General features: G+C 45.6%; 1 pseudogene; it reads left to right on the top strand.

Annotated features, from left to right (window-relative positions):
* The window catches only part of LOC137204037 (large ribosomal subunit protein uL11-like), a 93,573-nt pseudogene extending 80,662 nt beyond the window's left edge, over positions 1 to 12,911 (top strand).
* Positions 12,912 to 13,180: the final 269 nt, after the last annotated feature.

Below are 13,180 nucleotides of genomic sequence, written 5' to 3'. Positions count from 1 at the left end.
TGGTTTTGCCTTGTAGCTGAAACTGTGCACCTCAGATTGGGACTTGAACCAATGTGCCGGGACTCAAACCCAGCCTAAACCCAGACTGGGACTTGAACCCACGTGGCCGGGACTTGAGCCCAGCCAAAATCCTGATTGGGACTTGAACCCACACGGCTGGGACTCAAACCCGGCCAAAACCCAGTCTTCCAACTGAGATCACACACATGGTTTCAGGGCTCAATGAAGCTCAGGTTCTTGATATCTCATCACAGAAAGAATTCAGTGAGAGACAAAGTGATAGGTGAGAAGTAAATTTATTTAGAGAGAAACACACTCCACAGACAGAGTGTGGGCCATCTCAGAAGGTGAGAAAGGCACCAGGGTATGGGATTGTCAGTTTTTAGAAGAGTAGGTAATTTCGTAGACTAATGAGTGGGATGAGTATTCCAGCTATTTTAGGAAGGGGTGGGGATTTCCAGGAATTGGGCCACCGCCCACTTTTCGATCCTTATGGTCAGTCTTGGAACTGTCATGGCGCCTGTGGGTGTGTCATTTAGCTTGCTTATGTGAGTATACACTGAGGCTCAAGGTCTAGTGGAAGTCGACTTGTCTGCCCTCTTGGATCCATTTGGTTCTAATGAGTTTATGTCACATCCTTGGACTATGTCATTCTTTCAAAGGTTGTGCCCTGTCTCCTTCCTTCCTGTTTCATAGCCACTTTTCCCCTTGGACCTGAGAGATGGCTGGACTGGGAGGGGAGTGTGAGGAATGAGGATCATGCTGCTCTCAGTGTGATCACAAACTACTTCTCTGTTCCTGGGCCAAGCTTGGCTTCCTGACTTCTGCTTATTTTAAGAGAGTTCTCTGCCGGGAAGCTTAGCCCCTGTGAAACAGATGCTGGATGGGTTCGCCTCACCTGGTTCCTAGACCTCTCTTGATCCCAGCAAGCTGAAATGGGGAAGTGCCACCCTGACCCCCCCATCTGCTTCTTTATCATCTCCTCTGTTCTTTCTGCCCCCAGACCTCCGTCGTGCCCTTTCCTCTGCCTGGAACAAGTACAGATGTGTGCCTGTGTTGTGACGGCTGGTGGCAACTTCCCTCCTCTCCATCTAGCTAAATCCTACTTCTCCTTCTGGGCCCAGCTGAGACCCCACCACCTCGGGAAGCTTCCCTTGATTAGCCAGCCCTGCACCACAGCTCCCTCTTTTCAACGCTACAGCCCTTAGTCAGAACTATCCATACTGTCACGTGACCACTTTACCCCTGCTATAGGTGTGATGTTTGTGTCCCCACCCCCCCAAATTCCTATATTGAAACCTAATCTCCCATGTGATGGTATATGGAGGTGGAGCCTTTGGGAGGAGATTAGGTCATGAGGGTGGAGCCCTTGTGAATGGGATTAGTGCCCTTATAAAAGAGACCCCAGAGGAACTGGTGAAATGTTGGTCAAAGGTAATGAACTTTCAGTTGTAAGATGATGCAGTACTGGAGATCTAATGTAGAGCATGGTGACCAGTTAATAATAATGTATAGTTGAAATTTTCTGAGAGTTGATCCTGAGTGTTCTTACTACTCCCCCCACTGCACCCCCCACACAAAAGGTAACTATATGAAGTGAGAGAAATGTTAACTAGCTGATTGTGGTAATTATTGCATAATATATGTATATCAAAACATCTTGTGGGCTTCCCTGGTGGTGCAGTGGTTAAGAATCTGCCTGCCAGTGCAGGGGCCACGGGTTAGAGCCCTGGTCCAGGAATATCCCACATGCCACAGAGCAGCTAAGCCTGTGTGCCACAACTACTGAGGCTGTGCTCTAGAGCCCGTGAGCCACAACTACTGAGCCCGCGTGCCAAAACTACTGAAGCCCACACTCCTGTGCTTCACAGGAGAGCCTGTGTAGAGCCTGTGCTCTACAACAGAGCCTGTGTAGAGCCTGTGCTCTACAACAGAGCCTGTGTAGAGCCTGTGCTCTACAACAAGAGAAGCCACCGCAATGAGAAGCCTGTGTGCCGCAGTGAGGAGTAACCCTCACTTGCTGCAACTAGAGAAAGCCCATGCGCAGCAATGAAGACCCAATGCAGCCAAAAGTAAAAAATACAAAAAAAAAAAAAAAAAGCATCTTGTACCTCTTAAATATATACAATTTTTATTTGTCAATTATACTTCAATAAACCTGGTGGGGAAAAGAAAGAGAAAAAAAAAAAATAAAAGAGGCCTCGGAGAGCTTCTTGCCCTTCTACCATGTGAAAACATAACAAGGAGATGGCTGTCTATGAACAAGGAAGCAGGCTCTTAGCAGACACTGAATTTTCCAGTGCCTTGATCTTGGACTTCTAGCCTCCAGACTGTGGGCAATACATTTCTGTTGTTCATAAGCCACTCAGTTAATGGTACTTTGTTACAGCAGCATGAACAGACTAAGACAACCCTCAAGCAGTTCTCTACCTGGTATCGCTTCTCTCCGTCTAGACTGGGTGCCCCTTGAGGTCTTGGAGTACATGCAATTTGCTTCTCTTGCTTCTTGCAAAGTACTCACCGCTTGGCTAGGGCTCAGCAAACCTTTGATGCCTGATTGAGTAAAATCGGGGACATGGTTGATGTGGGCTTGGGAGGTCCCGGTAGCCCCTTTCTTTGTGCTGCCCTAAAATCCTGACTTGGTTAATTAAGATGCACTAAGAAGTCTGGGGAACTGTCATCTTCTGTTTGCAAATCACACTCTGTTCTGTCCTGCCCTCATTCCTCAAGCCACCTGGTTGGCAGCCCTGAAAGCAAAAGTGCCTGCAGGTCCCTTCCAGGTGTTGCCTCTCCACCTCTAAGGAGAAAGATTTAGTTGTATCGATTTTGGCAAAGCTTTAAAACCCTCAATAAATAACAAAAAATTCAGCCTACCATTCTGCATATTTTATAACTCAGTCTAATAAAGAAATAATCCAAGATGGCACCTGCTAAGAAAACTTAGTTTATTGAAATATGACTGTAATATAGAAAAGATGGCTAATGCACTAGGCTGCAAGATATTAATGCTCTACACTTCTGCTGGTGTGTTTAAAAGAAGTCTCTCATGTATTTCATTTTATTTTATTAGGAGCCATAGCATTAGCTTTTAAAGACATTGTGAATGAGAGAGAGAAGGGAAGAGATTTGAACTATTTAAAAAAAAAAACCCTCAGCAACTCAGCCTGCCTTTCTCTACAGATGAAACAAACAAACCAAAAAAAAAAAAAAGAGAGAGTTTTTTTTCATAAACATTTTTTTTTTTTGCCTGGCTGGGATATTAGGACAGTATATTAAATTCGCCCAAAAGGAGGCCCTAGAACTATTTACATAATAATATCTCCACTGTGGTTGTGACAGATGGGCTCCACTGACGCAGACATACTGTTAGGGGCTTAGCAATAGATTAAAAAAAACCCACCACAATACTGTGTAACATAATAAAAGGGGATTGTAATGTACATCATAACTTGTGGCCAAGGTTAAATTTGTAGTCAGAGTATGAAAGTCGTATTCCATTTTACAAAATAGATGTTACAGAGAAAAGCATTAAAGATGAGTTAACTCAACCATTTATTTTTAGTTTATATTTTATTCTATTTTCCTTGGCCCTACTTATGCAACATTTTTTTAATCATATGAAATGACATTGTTATGTACCCCCTACCTACCCCCTCCTCAGTGTGAGGGGCAGCCTGGGATCTACAGACTTTCTTAGTTTTGTGGATTCATGTTTCGGGGGTCCCTTTGCTCTACTGGAAAATGGCTGCTTGTGGTTTCCTTTTTTGTTTTATTCAAAGCTTCTTGCTGGAGCTGAGACAGGCAGTGGCCTCTGAGGGTGGCCTCCTTTGGCTTATGTGGAATCTTTGGAGACAAGCTATAGTTCCAGGGCAATGTGGCCATCAAGAGGTGATATGGATATGAGAGCAGAGACCAGTGGGAGCCATCCCATGGAATATGGACTGTGAACACCTTCCTAGGCAACCCCGTCTTTCTTGTCAAGAAATTGACCATTGACTTCATCCCAAAAGTCCTACCCTCCTGAACCTACCCTCTCTCCACCAGCATGCACACTAAGGCGTTGGGTGAAGGGGGAGGCACTCTCTTTACCTCAAGAAATATTTATGGGGTGGGATATCTGCCGAAGACGTTTCATCCTCATCTACTGTCCTAAATCTCCTGGTGCCTTTCAGTGCCAACCGAAACAAAGATTTTTTATGGATCACAAGATAATAGAATTTGGAGCTAGAACAAACATTTGTGCAAAAAAAAATCCTCCATGTGCCTCGTTATTTAATCTGTAAAATGGAAAACATTTAGTTCCTATTTCATGGGGGTGGTTATGAAGTTTTAATGAAATAAAAGTGCTTAGCGCAGAGTAAGTACTCAATAAATGTTAGATGCTTCATTTAATGGTTATAAATATTATTCTCTCACTTAGAGATGATCTTCTGCAGACTAAAAAGAGCAATTGAAAACCTGTGTATTTCCCTTTTCTGAACCATCTCTCTCCCTGGGTCTCTCTTTCAGGCCAGAAGTTAATTCACCCTCCTTTCATTCCTTCCTTTCTTTTTGCATTGGTTTATTCTATACTCTTGCTTTCTGCAGGTCCAATATTATCCATTATTCAAGGCTGCACTGAAATCTCCTCCCCTCCCTAGATTAGCTGATCACTCCTCCATCTTGACAAGCCCTGGCCTCCTCTGAAACCTAGAGCAACTAGAATCTACTCAGCCATTTGGTACCACTTTGCAGGTGGAAGGTAGAGAGAGTATAATGGCAGCTCCTGAGAGGAAGATCTCTGAGAAACTATAGATATTGTTCAAGGAAGGAGCTCTGTTACCAAAAGTTTGAAACAGTGCCCGTGGGCCTTTGCGGGGATGCTAAAGGTTAGATTGCAGCATTTAAGGAGGACAGAATTACAAGTAGTTAAAGAGATCAACTAGTCCACACCTCACCTTTAAAATATGATAGAGGAAACCGAGGCTCAGGTGGACAGGAGGCTGTTCTGCTAAGGGTCCCACAGCCAGTAAATCTGGTTCCAAGCTTCAGCTGGTGTTCAATTCCCCTTCCCACCACCATGCCACAGAGTCTGTGTTGGGTGTGGAAATTAACTGGAAGACTTCTAAACTCTAAGATAAAAAGCTGTCCATTGTAGTTGAGGTTTTTTTTTTTTTGTCTTGAGTTGCGATTATTTAAGTTTTGCTTATCAATGAGTGGTCTTCTAACTGTTATATATTTGATGAGGGCAAGACTAGATTAACTGCTTCTATGTGCACAGTACATGTACTACACAGGAAGACAAATTTTACCAACAGGGGGTCAGTTACTCTTTGTTGATCCAACTTAATTTGTTCTAAAGCAGCCTGAGTTAGTATCTTCACTTTGGTCAAAGCCAGCAACCTCTTAAAAGACATTGGAGATTCGGTAAAGAGCATGCATAGCCTCTCAGTACTCCATGGCAGCGTGCAGAATGTTAAGGCATGACTTTAACTAGGGGTCCTCCCTCTGGGGCCAGGCCAGAGTATGCAGGAAGACAAAGGGACTAGAGAGGTGCCCGGCCCAGGCAGTGAGCCTGGCTTAGGGAATTCAGTCAGGGCTTGCTCAGCTGGGAATGCTGAGTGTTTCCGTGGTGGGGCCGACCATCAACCCTGGAAGGTCAGGGAAGCTGACTGCTAGGGGCAACTTTTGGGAGGAAACAAGTACCATCTTCTCAAAAGACGCTGTTCTGAATTCTTATTGCTGCATCTAATGGGACCTCAAACACAATCTGAGCGCATGGCTACCTGCATGGAGTTATTTGAAGGGTCCTAGAAATTTGAAGTGTATGTTCCACACAAGCACTGTTGAATAGAAATATAATGTGAGCACAAATATAATGTAAAATTTACTAGTAGACATATTATAAAAGTAACAAGAAGCAGGTGAAGTTAATGTTATGAATGCATTTTAATTTAATTCACTACATCTAAAATATTCTAATTTCAACATATCGTCATAAGAAATTATTAATAACATGTTTTACATCCTTTTCTTCAAAATAAGTTTTTGAAATTTTGTGTTTATTTACATTTAAGTTATATATCAATTGGATGGGAAGTTGTCTAATAGGTACAGAGCTTCAGTTTTGCAAGATCAACAAGTTCTAGAGATTGGTTACCCCACAAAGTGAATAGGTTTAATGAGAAACTATACAATAAAATGGTTAAGATGGTAATTTTTGTGTGCTTTACCATAATTTTGAAAAATGAAGCAGATTTATTTACATTTATATGGAAAAAAGTTTAAAACGTGGTTAGGTAAATGTTAAATAAAAAATAATAGTGTTAAAAAATAAAGTATATATCAATTGGAATCAGCTATTTCTCAAATACTCAATAACCACCATATTGGATGGAATGGGGCTAAACCATCTTTTTCTTCGAAATTCTGCCAGTTGGGCCAGGAGAGGGGAGAGGATTAAGGGATCATTACTGTTCTAACTCACATCCCCTTTGAAATGTTCATATTTTAGCACTAGTTTTAATAGTGTTAACAATAGTGATCAAGTTTCTAAACCTCTTTCCAATGTGGCTGGAGTAGAAATACGACCAAGGATTTAGCATCGCTGGTGGGGTTTTGGAGATCAAGGGAAGTTAGAAGGTAGATGGAGGGACATCACCTGGAGGGTACTGGGTGAGAGCAAACAGTTGAGATGAGGATGTGAGTGGCATCAGGGTAACGCCCAGGCCACACGCAGTGGTGAAAAGAGTGTAGGATCTGTAGGATCAGGACTGGCTGTCTGGATGCCCTCCCCTGACTACATGATCTTAGAGTAAATCACAAATCTCCCCGAATCTCACCTTCCTTAATCTGTAACGTGGGGGTAATAAGCCCTTTCCTGGTTTCCTCGAAGAGGAATTGTCAGTCTCGGATTATAAAATTCACAGAAGTGGCTTGGTGCAAACACTAAAGTCCTCAGCTTAGGTAAATTTCGAGCCATCCAGCTGTGAGTCTTCCAGCAGGGCTGCTTCGCTTAATTCAACAGAAGCAGGATTTATTAAGGGACTGGCCTAAGGCGAAGACTGTAGCAAGGGAGGAGGTGTCAAAGAGGGAAGCACATTTGCAACCTCCTGCCTCAGTTGGAGAGAAAAAATCCAGCTAGAAACGATTAGAAGACAGAATATAATTTGTCTGTGCAAACCAAAGTGGTTTGCACAGATAGTCTGAGGGGAGACAGTAGAGAGGCTGCTGTGTGGGCAAGGGATCTGGGGGTTGTCAGTTGTGGGGTGGGGAGATGCCCCAGGCAGGATGCAGAGTCCGAAGGGGCAGAGCAGGAGAGGAAAGAGTGTTCCTGGTGGAGGGCACAGCACAGACAAAGGCCAGGAGTGGGAATGAGAGGCCACACCCTGGGGGCAATGAGAAACCTCCTGGTTGGGACAGAAGTGAGGGACAGAAGGGGTGGCCATGGGTCCTTTCCCTGCCAGCACCCTTCCCAATGCATGAGGCGTCAGGCAGAGACCAAACGTCTGATGCTCAAGTCTTCTGTCTTGCCCTGAAAGTGGGTCACCCACTGCAGAGGAGACCAGCCCACTTTAGATAAATATGAAATACAACCACAGCCATGGCGGGGTTGCTCAAATAATCATCGGGAAGGCCTTGGGCAGCTCAGAGAAAAGGGGCTCTGATCTCAGACCATCTCTCTGCTGCACATGCTGGTACCAGGAATAAAACTGAACAGAGGCCCCACAGGAAACAAAATTGTCAGATATTTCCAAAGATTCCAGGGACCTCTGGCTTTTGAGCCAGTTCTTTATTATCAGTTTACTATTTAATATCAGTTTTTTGATATGAGTGTTTTCCATCATGAATCCACACGGTTTTATACACACACAAAATTCAGATTCCACCTGCATGCACTGTAGGTGCCCCTCAGTTCCTCAGCAGGCACACTGACGTCCTTTCCCAACACTCACATGTGCACGCATAGACATACGTGCACGCACAGACATACATGCACACACAGGCCTTGGGAACCTGGAGGACACAGCAGCTTTAATTGGAGAGCAGTGAATGGATGAAGACTCAGGGCTGAGCTGATGTTTAAGACTGTTAATCAGACACCCAACGGGTAGCTATAGAAATGACACTGGGGGCACCCTTGTCCCTTATTCTTTCCTCTCCTGTCAATTTCCTATCAACTCTAATATCTTTCAAGCTTTGGGGTCCTTGCTTGCCTGTCACTTTTCTCTCCACTCTTAGGTACACCTTTTTCCAGTGTTTGGGTGGGCTAAGAATGTGGATATTGGAAAAGGTCAGATTAGCTTCGTAATTTGCTTTGGTAGTTTGTGTGGAGATAGGATGCTTCAAAAAGTTCCCTCTGCCCCAGGAGCCCTCTCACCCTGACCATACTATTTCCAACTCCACCTCTGAACTACGCTTGCCCTAAGAAGAGGAACCGCTCTATCTGGATTTGAATGATGGGCTATTTTCTAGTGTTCTTTTATTAGGCAGAAAATTCAGGCTGGGGCCATTTTCTTCTTTCTTATGTACTCCTTATATCTAGTGCAGAATTGGGTCCAACTTAGTAAGTGCAGGATGGATAGAAGGATGGATAAACCCAAGATTATTAGTTTACAAAATCATTTCATTTGCCAGCCAGATCTTGATCTTAAATCCTGCTCCAAGGGTCTGAAATGAAGCTTTGTTTTTGTCTAGAGGTCTAACACCAGCCAAAGAATAGCAAGCCCAATTCCAGACAAATTCTTAGTCCCAGGCTTGACTCCCACTGCACCGTGATGATAGGTAGGCTAAGCTGTAAGTACCACCATAGGTTAACTGAAATGACCCATCAAAGGCCGCCAGGTGCAAGAATGGCTCCAACAGGCTGGAAAAATAAAGCCGACAGAATACCTGATTAATTCAGGAGCAAAACCTTGTGCCATCGTCTGTTGTTCTCTGACTCCTCACTGTTGGGACTCTGCTTTGCCCACTGGGTGATGTGTTGCCCAAGAGTAAGGATTGAAGTCTCCCAGCTTTAATGTCAGAATTAGGTTCCGGGGATTTCTCCAGCCTTGGAGCTAAATGTTACCTCCAAAATTAGAGTCTGGCTAGTTTGCACCACAGTAGAAGGGCTACATGGACTGCAAGGGTCCCAGTGACGATGGCATTGTGACCAATCTTCAGGAAGGGAAACTAGCATATATGTGTGCTAAGTGCCAAATATTGTTCCAGTTAGTCTCAAATGCATTATTTTTCCTAACTTGGACAACAATCTCATGGTTGAAGATTATTTTCGAAAAGACTGAGGCTCCACGAGGTAAGCAGCTCACTGACTGCCCCACAGATTTGGCTGTCAAACACCCAAACCTGACATCTTTGCCCTGCACCTGTGGACAGGCTTTGGATGGAGAAGAGTGGAATGGACTGAATTAATATCAAATGTGGTAGCTGTGGGGAAGCACAGGGCAGATTAGGATGTGATTAGACTTCATTTCCACATTTCCCCTTTCCTTCTCCCCAAGAGCATCTGATAAGTTCCTCCTATGGTCAAGTGGGACAGTGCAGTGGGCAGAGCCTCTCTAGAGGATTTGCAATTCAAGGGAGATTAGTGGATTGAAAGAGAAATATCTCCAGTGGTAGAATGTCAGGCACCTAATGGCCAGTGAGAGAACAGCTGGAGGTGGGTGGATCAGTCCTAAGGACTAGAGAGCCTGGGCCTAAGGCAGTTTGCTCCTGGTATCTCCTCCCTCTTTCAGACCCACTTCCCTCTGCCCTTTCCTGTCTGGCTCCTTTGCTTTCTCTCTTTCTTTTCAGGACTCTGAGTTGCTAGGCAACCCTGGTCTGGAGCTGGTATGGCGAGCAGTCTCCACACAGGGACGCGGAGTCGATGGAACACATGATTACAGGTAGCTGTGCAGAAAGGAAGACGACAGCACCCCCTTCATAGCCTCCCAGAGATACAGGAAATGACAGGTCTGGGTGAGAGAAGGAAAGCTTTGCTCAGGCCACTTGCCGCCTCCCCTCTCTGTTTTCCTGCTCCCTTCTCCCACCAGCAGGACTTCCTTCCATGCAGGCCCCAGAATCTTGGTGCTCTTGGCCTCCTAGTGCCCCACTCAGACTACAGTGATCTGAACCACCCAGGCCCTAAACACCTCGCCTGGAGCTCCCTCAGCTGTTCCCCCCTTATGGGCGTGTACTCACTTAGGCGGACCTCCATGGCTTAACCTTGCCAAGTGTGAGTAGGCCCTGGAGGGGGAAGGGGAGAGCAGGAACCCTCTGTACCTGCAATCTGGAGAGGTGAGAGCTATCAGTCTCTGTTGTGCTCTGGTGATACAGGGGAAGGGATGTGTCTGTTCATGGTCAGCCTAAGCTGCTCCTGGAATCTAGAGGGACAGTGGCAGTGCCTGAACTGAGTAGGGGTGGAGCTCAGAGGGCAGCCTAAAGACACACTTGTTGCTTCAGTGGTACAAGCTTAAACGTTTACTGAGTTCGTATCCTGGGCCAGGTACTACCCATTCTGGGTGCTGGTGATTCCACAAGTAAGGAAACATTCAGTCTCTGACTTCACAGAGCTAATATTTCTACCCGACAAGAACGCCAGCAAAAATAGACAATTAAACGAATAATGCTACTTTGGATAGTGGTTTTAACAGTTCCCTTCCCGAGGAACTGTCCTGCTCAGAACTGGGGCGGGGTGGGGGGGGGGGCTGGGTTCCTTTCCAGCAGTTTTCACCCTGGAGCATCTGGATCCCATCACTGTGACATTTCCCAGAAGAGTGCTGGTGGCAGAGGTGCTCCTAAGTGTGTATGTGTGTCCTCCACGGACCCCCATTGTGTGGCATAGGCTTGAGGACGTAAGGGGCAGGGCTGATGGCACTGCCCAGGCTGAATCGGCCTCCTGAATGAAAGTTGAGGCTGTCAGTCCAACACAGCTCTGGGGAAGCACGTGATCTAGACCTGGCTAATCAGAGCTCAGTGATTAGTTAAGGAGGGGCACGTGGTCTAAGGTAGCCAATCAGAGTCCACTTCTGCACTCCGGGTTGGTGGAGTTCTTTTTCTGCAGGAGTTGCGGAGCCGCAGGGGGCCATGGGCGTTCTTTGCTGTCCTGGAGGAGGTCTCAGCCCACCCAGAGGAAATCAGAGCCAGGCAGAGAAGTGAGACAGCTGAGCCTCAGGCCAGTGCACCTTTGGATCTTTGGGTTTCATAAGCCATTATATTCCATTTTATTTTATTTTAAAATTTTGTTATTTTATTAAGGCTTAAGCCAGTTTGCGTGGGTTTTTTACTACTTGGCCCAGTTAAGATTTCTCTACCCACATAATGTCATCACTGCTCCCCTCCCCAGCATCCCTTTGCTGCCCAAGTATCCAGGGCTGTCCTCCAGACTGAGGAGTTTCCTTAGTCCAAACTCCAAGTTTCAGGCCAGGGACCACTTATTCCCTCTTTTTTCTGGAAAAACACACCTGTGCTGTGCTCCATCTCTTCAGGGCCCTGCCCTCTGCCAAGGTTTATTTGACTAAGTTATAGTAGGCTACTGACGGCTAAAAATTGCTCTGGCCATCAATAATCCTGTGTGGTACTTTCACAATTGCACTGCAGTCCTTCGTGCCATAATCCATGGACCTGGATACCTGATGTTGGAAGTTCAGGCGCTGTGGCAGGCTGCAGGGAGGTGGCTTCATAGGATGCTCCACCTAGTGACTCTGAAGTTCCTTGGCTGTATGTTCAGTTTCTCTGCCTGTGTCCATGGCTGAGGGCCAACTACCTTGGCTTGCAGTGGAATGCCAGAGCCTCTACCACTGTGAGGAGGTCACGTCCTTCTCATAGAAGGAGGGAGAAGTGTTCTGAAGGGAAGGGTTTTGGAAACAGGCATTGGATGAACTTCTGAGTCCTGGAGTGGCCTGGACTAGTCAGTGGCCTTGCAGGGCATCACTCTTCTCCTTTATAAAATGTATGCTGACCCCCAAGTCCTCTTCTAGCACTCACATCTAGCCTGTAACTCTAAGTGGCCCGTGGGCCTTTGTGTTTTAGTGTGACAAGTGTCCCCATAGGAGTGTGAGGTATATTTAAATGGATACTTTTCACAGTTCACTCACGTTTCACAATCCACTCATAGTTTTCTTGCTCCCTTCCGCTGGTTTCAGGCTCATTTTGTGACTTACTCGTGTTCATTCCATGCAGGGCAGTGAGGGGGAAGTGTAAGGAGTTTAGCTCCAGCAATTAGGACATCTGGGTTCCAGTCCCAAAGTGGCCGCTATCCAGATAGCCGAGACCTTGAAAGAGGTACCTACTACTCTTGATCTGTGTTCTTATTTGTAAAATGGGAATAAGACCATTTTGCTTTGCTTACAGGTTATGGCTTATGTGACACATTAAATGCAAATGCAATGAAGAGATAGAGGCTGTGTAAAAATACCTGGGAGCTCTTGGCTCTTGACTTGGAGGAGGCCAAGGTGCAACTTTCTTCGGTTATCCTGCATCTGAGTTCATCCTACCCCAGTTGCCTCTGACACGCTGCCCAGGTTTGACCTTGAGGAGATTAAAGTTGCGTACCTGAGCTGTATCTGTGGGGAAGCCAGTGCTATGTGTGTCATCGGCCCCCTAAACTTGTCTCCAGAAAAGGTTGATGATGATGTCACCAAGGCAGCAGGTGGCTGGATGGGTCTAAGGTTACAGTGGAACCAACTATTCAGAAGAGACAGAACTATATGGAGGTGGTACCATTGCCTCTGCCCTGATCATCATCAAGAAAAATATTAAGCTCAGTGGAAATACCACTTTTGATGACACTGTCAGCATTGCCTGACAGATGCAGCACTGATTTTTAGCCAGAGAACTCTCTGGAGCCATTAGAGATGACTGCACAGTCTGTGGGTTGCAGTGTTGATGGCTGCCTTCATGACATCATACATGACATGAATAGTGTTACAGCAGAATGCCCACCTAGTTAAGAACTACAAAGGAAAATGTTTCAATAAAGAATCATTTGACAATTAGAAAAAAGAAAAAGAAAAAAGAAAAAAATACCAGGGGAAAGTGTTACAGTTTGGTAATATGCATTGGAAAACAGAGTTTGTCTTCTGGCACATCCAGGAAGCAGGTGGTGCAAAACACTTTTTGACAATGGACAGTGAGATGGGGGCTCAGAGAGGGAAGGATATCAGCTCAGCATCACACAGCAAGTCCCTGGACTGAGGTGCAGTCTGCAGGCAGAGCAGGA

This window comes from Pseudorca crassidens, chromosome 12 (assembly GCF_039906515.1).
Source record: "Pseudorca crassidens isolate mPseCra1 chromosome 12, mPseCra1.hap1, whole genome shotgun sequence".
Lineage (NCBI taxonomy): Eukaryota > Metazoa > Chordata > Mammalia > Artiodactyla > Delphinidae > Pseudorca > Pseudorca crassidens.
This window is presented reverse-complemented; position numbering and strand designations above follow the sequence as displayed.